This window comes from Sciurus carolinensis, chromosome 10 (assembly GCF_902686445.1).
Source record: "Sciurus carolinensis chromosome 10, mSciCar1.2, whole genome shotgun sequence".
NCBI classification, from domain to species: domain Eukaryota; kingdom Metazoa; phylum Chordata; class Mammalia; order Rodentia; family Sciuridae; genus Sciurus; species Sciurus carolinensis.
In genome coordinates, this window is record NC_062222.1 from 47,133,713 (window position 1) to 47,144,858 (window position 11,146).

Here is an 11,146-nt window from a genome sequence, read left to right on the forward strand (position 1 = left end):
ACAAGTCAACTTTGTTTTCCCTTCTCTTTGTGAAGTTAGGGTTTGCATAAGATTGTTATGACCAAGTGCCTAGTGGAGTGACAGACATTTGAGTCATGTGAAATTGCCATTTTGGGTAGATTGAAAATTGTTGAATAAGTATTGAGCAATACTTATTGTTTGAAAACATCTGCTAAAAATGAATAAATGATTGAATGAATGAAGTACAAGTCTAGAATTTTAGTTTTTTTTTTTTTCAAAAATTAAAATGAGTAATCTATAGTGGTAAAAATATACATTGAGCAATGGGCTTTTCCCAAGCATTTAATGGAATAAAATTCTAAACCTAACTAGTTTATCATCTTCTCATTCCTTTTTTTAAATAACAATGGAGTACAACAAACATGATATTGATTGATTGTATCTCCAAAGGTAAGTTTAAATTTACATTACAAAAATATTCTGATATATTTGATATTTGGCTATATATTCAGATATATTTAAGGATTTAGAAAATAAAATTGATATATATGACAGCTGATGGTGAGTGTGAAAATAATTGAGGATAAACATGAAAAACTGAATAAGTATGTTTCATAAAAAAACATTATGCAAGAAAGAAACCAAAATTGTATGTTATTTAACTGTTTAGTGAATAATAATCAGGTATCACAATAATATAACTCTATCGATTTGTCCCAAAATATTATCTAAAAGTATAAATGTCAATATCAGCAGAAAGAATTCAAATTGTTGAAGGAGACTATGGCTATGGAGGGAAACGAGGGGTGTGAGGGGTGAAGGTGGAATTGCCGCTCTTGACTGTGACTTTTAGAACTTTTGGAAAACTCCTTATGACACTCCCACACACATACAAAACCATGAATTCCAGTGGGACCAAATGAATGGGTGATGGGTTTTCACGCTCTGCCTAGATTCACCCCAAGTATTTTGTTAACTTCACAATGCTACAACCCCATACTATAGCTAATTGAATTTTTTGATCCAAGTTAGAGCAGGGCTTCTACAGCTACCTGGGATTCATAGTTACATTTTAACTATAAGCATATGTAGATATAATAAAAATAAAAATGAATTTAGAAAAACTCGAATATTTTAAATGAACCTATCCAGGTTTCACTCTTTTAAAACTCAACCAGTTGGAAGGTGAGAGGTGTAAGTGAGCAGAGGGAAACCAGGTCCCTGCTAGTGACTTGCCCTCCACTTCCCCATCTTACCTTTCCTTGGGTTCTAACTGTTTTAGTTACCTTTTCTCTGCTGTGACCAAAAGACCTGAGAAGAACAATTTTAAGGAGGAATAGTTTATTTGGGGCTCATGGTTTCAGAGGTCTCAGCTCATAGACAGCTGGCTTCATTCCTCAGGATCAAGGTGAGGCAGAACATCACGGTGGAAGAGTGTAGAGGAGGAAAGAAGCTCTGAGCATTGCACCAGGAAGCAGAGAGTGAGTTCCACTGGCCCAGGACAAAATATATGCCCCAAAGTATGGGCACCCAATGACCACCTCCTCTAGCCACAGTTACCACCCAGTCAATGTACTGATTAGGTTAGAACTCTCATAGCCCAACTATTTCAACTCTGAACTTTCTTGCATTGTCTCACAAATGAGCTTTGGGAAGACACCTAATGTTTAAACCATAATACTGATTCCTCATTCTTTCCAGGCACCTTTTTCTCACACCTTATTGGCTATAAGCCATATAACTACAATGAACGAGAAAGGAAAATAATCTTTTTAAGTTCCTTAGCTTTCCTGCTGTTTCAGTGCAACCTCATTATTTTGCCATTAAATTTTGCATTAAATAACTTCCATTATATTTTGTGTTATAAAAAGTGTGACAGGGTAATAAAGTTCGTGGAAACTGTATTCTCTGACTTTCAAGGTTGGAAAAATTTAACTCTGCAATTACGCATCTACACACTTTTTTTGTTAATGTGTTCTTCATTATGTCTAATTTATTATGGAAATCAAGTCTTTATCAGAGTAATCAATCAGCTCAAATAGTTTTGGGCACATTCTGGAGCTGTCCTTGCATAAAAAGGTGAGCATTATGCATGAAATATGGTGTTTAGTAGGCAACTAATCAGAGAAGCTTTTAGGTTCATGCACTTCGATCTTGGAATTAAAAGGGGCACATAATTAAATAATGGCTTTAACATCAGTCCCTTGATGACTCAGGAGAGAAAGGTGCCCAAACAATGGGTGCCAGTGCAGAAACAAAATAATTCCAAAGGGGAAAAAGTACAAGTGAGGTAATATTCAAAAAGACCCCAAATTAATTCATTTCCAAGAACACCTTCTCCGGTGGTCAGAAGTGGCCCAACATCCTAAGTGTCACCAAAGATCACCTGAGAGTCCTCCAAAGGTGAAAACCTATAGCATCTCCAGATAACTTTGCATCCAAGTTCCAACTGGAGCTTCAAAGGGCATCCTCCTCTGACACAACTATTTCCTGATTAATGTTCCACCTGCTTATTCAAAATGGTTTTCCTATGAGTCCCACAGTATCTTTTTGTAGCTATTTTCTTAAAGAAGCAGCAAAGCATAGAGTGATTAGGGCATAAACTGCTGAGCTAGACCCTTGAATTTAAATCCCAGCTTCCTAACCACATATTAGGTATATGACATTGGCCAACTACTTAACCTCTCTGCATTTCAATTTCTCATCCATAAATGAAGGTAATGACAGTTCCTATTTCATAGAGTTTCTGTGAGCATTAAATGACTTATCACATGTAAAAGAATAGTGCCATGCATGTGGTAAACATTTTACATATAACAGCTGCTACTTAACAGGTTAAACTCAGACACCCCCCCCACACACACACATTCTCATTCTCTCTCTCTCTCTCTCTCTCTCTCTCTCTCTCTCTCTCTCTCTCTAACACACACACAGAGTCCCTTTAAAGCAATCTCAGAACATGTTTCTTCCTAGCCTTTAGATGAAATCTTGAACAAGTCCTATAATTTCTCCATGGTTTTCATGGTGACTCCAATTATTCTCTGTACCAAGAATTTGTATTTGAATAATTAAAATATCCAGTACCATAAAAATCAGCAAAATGCCCAACTTTTATCTAACATAGAGATTTTACTCTACCTATCTTGAAACGCTTTAGACCCGGAAGACGTTGAGTGCTAGATGAGATGGAGGATCTGTGAAGGGTCAGCTGTTGGCACTCCTTCCTAACTCACCTCTTCTCTTCCAGCATCCTCACTGGCATCCCTGGCCCTTGCAAGACCTGCACTAGAAGAGGGTGTCATGGGAAAGTTCACACTGATGACTGTCATGGCTGGTGCAGTTGTGGTCTGGCAGTGGAGCACTCTGAGCTTGGCAGTTGATTAGACATAGTGCTTTCTCTAATGGAGTGGTATGAGAGTTTTCTCAAAAGTTTACATTTTTTAAATGAAGGGGCCTTTTCTTCACTAACAACCCCTACTCTTAATTTCTTGGGCATTTGGCAAACTGTCCCAGATTCTCTCTATTGGGGTTCTACCACCATCCAACCAGCCCTCTTGGCAGGATGGCTTTAAGTTGGCTCCAAATTTAGTCCACTAAACTATACTGAGACCAGTGGTTTCAGTGGTTTCAATGGTTCATGGGAGACTCCTGCACCCTTACCTTAAATCCAGTGAGAATACACAGCTCTTCCTTCCAGTACATTGTGAATCAGTGTCATTATAAATGCATCCTTAACTCTGGGGGCACATATCAAGTTTACAGGTGTGTTCCATGAAACCTATCTCACAAAGTCACAACAGGAGGCCTAAACAGACTGCTTCTTTCTCCTATGGAATGATTGATTACTTACCCCACAAGTCTCCCCAGAGGAATCTTCTCTTTCAACTTCTTTGATCTCCACATAGTCTGTCCTAAAAAAAAATCACTCTTTTAGCACTTGGTGGTGATTGGGGTATACTATTTTATACCCAGCATTTGGATCCTCATCCAAAATTGATTATAAGTTGCTGTGGTCTGGATAAGTGTCCCCCAAAGTCCCATGTGTTAAAGGCTTAGTCCCAGCCTATGGTGCTATTGCAAGATGGTAGAACCTTTAAGAGGTGGAGCCTAGTGGGAGGTTGTTACTGGGTGTGTGCTCTTGAAGTGAATTTTGGGTCTACAATCCCTTCCTCTCTCTTTGTACTTTCTTGATACCATAAGATGAGCAGTTTCTTCTACTACATGGCTCCCTCCATGATGTACTGCCTCAGCACAGGCACAAAAGCAACAGGTCAACTGACCATGAACTAAAAGCTCCAAAATTGGGAGCCCAAATCAATTATTCCTTTTATTAAGTTTATTATTTCTGGTATTTTGTTATAGTGACAACCAACCAACACAGAAGTGTTCCATCTTACCTTGTGTTACCCTTGTTTTTAACATCTGATCACTTCTGAGCTATTCACTACCTTCACTGAGGTCTTTGACAGATCAGTCTTCTTCTATAACCTGATGTATCTTTCAGTGGAGGGATTTAATTTATGTGAATTTGATTTTACATACCTTGTAGAGTAAAGGTAAATTTAAAAAAATTTTAAACTTACAGTTAAAAGTAAATAATAATTTAAACACCTACAGTTCCTTGACTATTCCTCTGAATGAAATTATAGCCCTGTGTAAGTTCCAGCTAGCACGGAATCTGCTATTTCTTAGGACATACTCTGTTCACTCTCATACGGTGAGCATCTTATTGAAGATGAGTCGATCATTTAAAGATACTTATTTTTCATACAAATGACCCCTAAATTCAAGCCAAAATGCTTGAATGGTTCTTAAGTGGTTTTTAATGAAGAAACATTATCTTTTCTAAAGCTGGAGGGAAAACTGAAAATTAGCTTGTACAAAGAGAGAGAGAGAAAAAGAGAGAAACAGCAATAGGGTGGCCAACTCATTCTAGTTTGCTCAGGATTCTCTTCTTAGAACTAAAAGTTCCACATCCTGGGAAGCTCCTCAGTCCTAAGCAAACCAGAATTACTGATGAATTTTATATGTCAACTTATGTGAACCAAAGGAGACTCAGAACATTATTTTTGGATGTATCTATGAGGGTGTTTCTGGTAGAAATTTGTATTTAAATCAATAGATTAAGTAAAAAAGATTCTTCCTCACCACTATAGGTGGGTATTGGCAAAATGCAATTGACTGTGGAGAATTGAATGAGTTTGCTGTCCCTTCTTGAGCTGGACATCCATCTTCTATTGTCCTTGTACAACAGAGCTCTGGATCTTCAGACTCCAGGACTTACACAAGCACCACTGTTTCTAGGCCTTTGTCTTTGAACTGGGAGTTATACCTAGTCTCCTCTGGGTCTCAGGCTGTCAGACTTAAAGTAAATCACACCATTGATTTTCCTAGTTTTCTAGCTTCCTCGTGGCATATCATGAGAGTTCTTGGTCTACATAATCAGGTGATTCAATTCCCATAATAAATCTCATCTTTTATGTACTAATAGTTTCTGGCTTGTGATGGTTCCACTTACAATTTTTTCACATTAAAATTGTACAAAAGCAACACACATTCAGTAGAAACTGTACTCTAAGTTTTGAATTTTTATCTCTTTGCCAGCTAGCAATATGCAGTACTATCCTCTGTTGTGATACTTGGCTGTGGCAGCGAGCCCCACTTCCAGTCAGTCACATGATCACAAGGGAACAACCAGAACTCTATAGTGTGCTGTGCGGCTAAGCTGTAATTTTCCATAAGTAGGTATATTAAATGCATTTTCAGTTTTTTTATATTTCCAATTTACAATGGGCTTTTGGGCTGAGGCCCCATCGTAAGTCAAGGAGCATGTGTATCCATACATCCCCTATTGGCTCCGGTTCTCTGAAGAACCCTGACTAATGCAATGCAGGCATCATGAGGAACAGCGGTTCTTGGAAGAGTGTGAGGCTGTGCATGAGCACACCACAGCCCAGGCTCTGGCTCTCCACAGTGTCACTCTCTCCCTGTTGTCCTCCCACCTTTCTCCTTGCTCTTGTCTACAGTAAGTGAGAGGAAGAAAATGAAGCATTAGTAGAGCTTTTAGCCAAAATACTAGAAAACTGAATTACTAAAATTTTATGCAAAGATTTTTAAAAAAGAGATTTTTAGAACTTTCCACTGCATATTTCTCGGAGACTCTTTCACACCACAAGGGGGAAAGGGAAATTAACCATGAATAGCAAAGTGAACTACTCTCAGCTACACAATTACAGGGAAGATCTATAGTTTCCTCTTGTTGGCCTAGCCTACCAAGTCATTTTTCTTGGTAAGTTACTTAAACTTATGTGGACCTCAGTTTTGTTTTGTTTGTTTTTAAAACTTTAACCCTATTAAAAAGAAATAATCTACTTTTTGACTAACCAATTGGAAAATGGTGAGGACTAAATAAAGAAAATTTGATAATGCATGTGGAAAATCCCTGCTTAGACCTCTTTTCTCTAACTTTCAAGACCATTCACACTGCCAACTCATTTTGGCCCAGTCATATGCTTATTTTCTCTATCCCAAACATTTAAACTTGCCTGTCCAAGATTCCTTAGCATTTATTTTATTGTGCATGCCAAAAAAAAAAAAAAAAAAAAAAAGTGGCTAATAGAAGGAGGTACACAGGTCTTGCCGCCCCTCTAGTTCATATCATGGGCTGCCTTCTAGAAAGAAGGCTTAACATCTTTCTGGTGCAGCAGAGTGGTATCCAGTGACAAGAATTTCACATCAGATAGGAAGTGATGGCAAAAAAATAGATGAGTGAAATATTTGAGGACAGAGAGTATTTGGAAATCTTCCTGAGATGGCACTTAATCATTTATCACTGATTCCCCAATTTCTAGTTAACATCTTTTTTTTTTAATTGTAAACAAATGGGATACATGTTGTTTCACTGTTTGTACATGGCGTAAAGCGTACCATTTGTGTAATCATAAATCTACATAGGGCAATGTTGTTTGATTCATTCTGTTATTTTTTTCCCTTCCCCCCACCTCTCCCACCCCTCCTTTCCCTCTATACAGTCCTTCCTTCCTCCATTCTTGCCCCCCTCCTTAACCCTAACTCTAACCCTAACACTAACCCCTCCCACCCCCCATTATGTGTCATCATCCACTTATTAGCGATATCATTTGTCCTTTGGTTTTTTGAGATTGGCTCATCTCACTCAGCATGATATTCTCCAATTTCATCCATTTGCCTGCAATGCCATAATTTTATCATTCTTTATGGATGAGTAATATTCCATTGTATATATATATACTACGGTTTCTTTATCCATTCATCAACTGAAGGGCATCTAAGTTGGTTCCACAGTCTGGCTATTGTGAATTGAGCAGTTATAAACATTGATGTGGCTGTATCTCTGTAATATGCTGATTTTAAGTCCTTTGGGTATAGGCCAAGGAGTGGGATAGCTGGGTCAAATGGTGGTTCCATTCCAAGTTTTCTGAGGAACCTCCACACTGCTTTCCAGAGTGGCTGCACTAATTTGCAGCCCCACCAGCAATGTATGAGTGTACCTTTCTCCCTACATCCTCACCAACACCTGTTGTTGCTTGTACTCTTGATAATCCCCATTCTAATTGGGGTGAGATGGAATCTTAGGGTGGTTTTGATTTGCATTTCTCTTATTACTAGAGATGTTGAACATTTTTCCATATGTTTGTGGATTGCTTGTAGATCTTCTTCTGTGAAGTGTGTCTGTTCATTTCCTTAGACCATTTGTCGATTGGATTATTTGCATTCTTGGTGTAGAGTTTTTTAAGTTCTTTATAGATTCTGGAGATTAGTGCTCTATCTGAAGTATGATTGGCAAAGATTTTCTCCCACTCTGTAGGCTCTTTCTTCACATTGCTGATAGTTTCCTTTGCTGAGAGAAAGCTTTTTAGTTTGAATCTATCCCAGTTATTGATTCTTGCTTTTATTTCTTGTGCTATGGGAGTCCTGTTGAGGAAGTCTGGTCCTAAGCTGACATGTTGAAGATCTGGACCTACTTTTTCTTCTATAATCTGCAGGGTCTCTGGTCTGATTCCGAGGTCCTTAATCCATTATGAGTTTAGTTTTGTGCACGGTGAGAGATATGGGTTTAGTTTCATTCTGTTGCATATGGATTTCCAATTCTCCCAGCACCATTTGTTGAAGAGGCTATCTTTTCTCTATTGCATATTTTTGGCCCCTTTTGTCTAGTCTGAGAAAATTGTATTTATTTGGGTTTGTGTCCATGTCCTCTATTCTGTACCATTGATCTACCTTTCTATTTTGGTACCAATACCATGCCGTTTTTGTTACTATTGCTTTGTAGTAGAGTTGAAGATCTGGTATTGCGATACCCCGTGCTTCACTCTTTCTGCTAAGGATTGCTTTAGTTATTCTGGGTTTTTTATTCTTCCAGATGGATTTCATACTTGCTTGTTCTATTTCTGTAAGGTACGTCATTGGGATTTTAATTGGAATTGCATTGAATCTGTATAGCACTTTTGGTAGTATGGCCATTTTGACAATATTAATTCTTCCTATCCAAGAACATGGGAGATCTTTCCATCTTCTAAGGTTTTCTTCAATTTCTTTCTTTAGTGTTCTGTAGTTCTCATTGTAGAGGTCTTTCACTTCTTTGGTGAGATTGATTCCCAAGTATTTTATTTTTTTCGAGGCTATTGTGAATGGGGTAGTTTTCCTAACTTCTCTTTCTGAAGATTCATCACTTATGTATAAAAATGCTTTGGATTTATGAGCATTGATCTTGTAACCTGCTACCTTACTGAATTCACTTATGAGATCTAAAAGTTTTCTGGTGGAATTTCCTGGTTCCTCTAAGTATATAATCATATCATCAGCAAATGGGGATAGTTTGAGTTCTTCTTTTCCTATTCATAGCCCTTTAATTTCTTTGGTCTGTCTCATTGCTCTGACTAGAGTTTCAAGGACGATATTGAATAGAAGTGGTGAAAGAGGGCATCCCTGCCTTGTTCCAGTTTTTAGGGGGAATGCTTTCAGTTTTTCACCATTTAGAATGATATTAGCCATGGGCTTAGCATAGATGGCCTTTACAATGTTAAGGAATGTTCCCACTATCCCTATTTTTTCTAGTGTTTTGAGCATGAAGGGGTGCTGTATTTTATCAAATGCTTTTTCTGCATCTATCGAAATAATCATGTGATTCTTGACTTTAAGTCTATTGATATGGTGAATTACATTTATCGATTTCCTGATGTTGAACCAACCTTGCATCCTGGGGATGAAATCCACTTGATCATGGTGCACTATCTTTTTAATATGTTTTTGTATGCGATTTGCTAAAATTTTGTTGAGAATTTTTGCGTCGATGTTGATTAAGGATATTGGTCTGAAATTTTCTTTCCTCGATGTGTCTCTTTCTGGTTTAGGTATCAAGGTAATAGGCTTCATAGAATGAGTTTGGGAGGGTTCCCTCCTTTTCTATTTCATGGAATACTTTGAGAAGTATTGGAATGAGCTCTTCTTTAAAGGTTTTGTAGAACTCGGCTGAGAACCCATCTGGTCCTGGACTTTTCTTTGTTGGTAGTCTTTTGATGACCTCTTCTATTTCATTACTTGAAATTGGTCTATTTAAATTGTGTATGTCCTCCTCGTTCAGTTTAGGCAATTCATATGTCTCTAGAAACCTGTTGATGTCTTTGAAATTTTCTATTTTGTTGGAGTATAGATTTTTAAAATATCTTCTAATTATGTTTTGTATTTCAATCGTGTCTGTTGTGATATTTCCTTGTTCATTCCGAATTTTAGTGATTTGGGTTTTCTCTTGTCTTCTCTTTGTTAGTGTGGCTAAAGGTTTATAAATTTTGTTTACTTTTTCGAAGAACCAACTATTTATTTTGTCAATTTTTTGTCTTGTTTCTTTTGTTTCAATTTCGTTGATTTCATCTCTGAGTTTAACTATTTCCTCTCTTCTACTACTTTTGGTGTTGGTCTGTTATTTTTCTAGGGCTTTGAGCTGTAGTGTTAGGTCATTTATTTTTTGAGTTTTACTTCTTTTATTGAATGCGCTCCATGAAATAAATTTTCCTCTAAGTACTGCTTTCATAGTGTCCCAGAGATTTTGATATGATGTTTCTTTGTTCTCATTTACCTCTAAGAATTTTTAAATTTCCTTCCTAATATCTTCTGCTATCCATTCATCATATAATAGCATATTGTTTAATCTCCAGGTGTTGGAGTAGTTTCTGCTTTTTACTCTTTCATTTATTTCTAATTTCAATCCATTATGATCTAATAGAATACAAGGTAGTGTCTCTATCTTCTTGTATTTGCTGACATTAGCTTTGTGGCATAATATATGGTCTATTTTAGAGAAGGATCCATGTGCTGCTGAGAAGAAAGTGTATTCGCTCTTGGTTGGTATATTCTATAAATGTCTGTTAAGTCTAAATTATTGATTGTGTTATTGAGATCTATGATTTCTTTGTTCAATTTTTGTTTGGAAGATCTGTCCAGTGGTGAGAGAGGTATGTTAAAATCACCTAGTGTTATTGTGTTATGGTCTATTTGGTTTCTAAAATTGAGAAGGATTTGTTTGACATACATGGATGAGCCACTGTTTGGGGCATAGATGTTTATGATTGTTATGTCTTGCTGATTTATGCTTCCCTTAAGCAGTATGAAATGTCCTTCTTTATCCCTTCTGACTAACTTTGGCTTGAAGTCCACATTATCTGAAATGAGGATGGATACTCCAGCTTTTTTACTGAGTCCATGTGCTTGGTATGTTTTTCCCCATCCTTTCACCTTTAGTCTATGGGTATCTCTTTCTATGAGGTGAGTCTCTTGCAGGCAACATATTGTTGGATCTTTCTTTTTAATCCAATCTGCCAGTCTATGTCTTTTGATTGATGAATTCAGGTCATTAACATTCAGGGTTATTATTGAGATATGATTTGTATTCCTGGTCATTTGGTTCTTTTTTTAAAATTTTATTTATTTATTTATTTTTGACACGACTTGGCTCCTCCTTTATTTAACAATTCCTTTAGGATAATTCCTTCCTTTGCTGATTTGCTTCTTTGTTTATCATCTCTTCCTCATGGAATATTTTGCTGAGAATGTTCTGTAATGCTGGCTTTCTTTTTGTAAATTCTTTTAGCTTTTTTTTTTATCATGGAAGGATTTTATTTCATTGTCAAACTTGAAGGTAAGTTTTGCT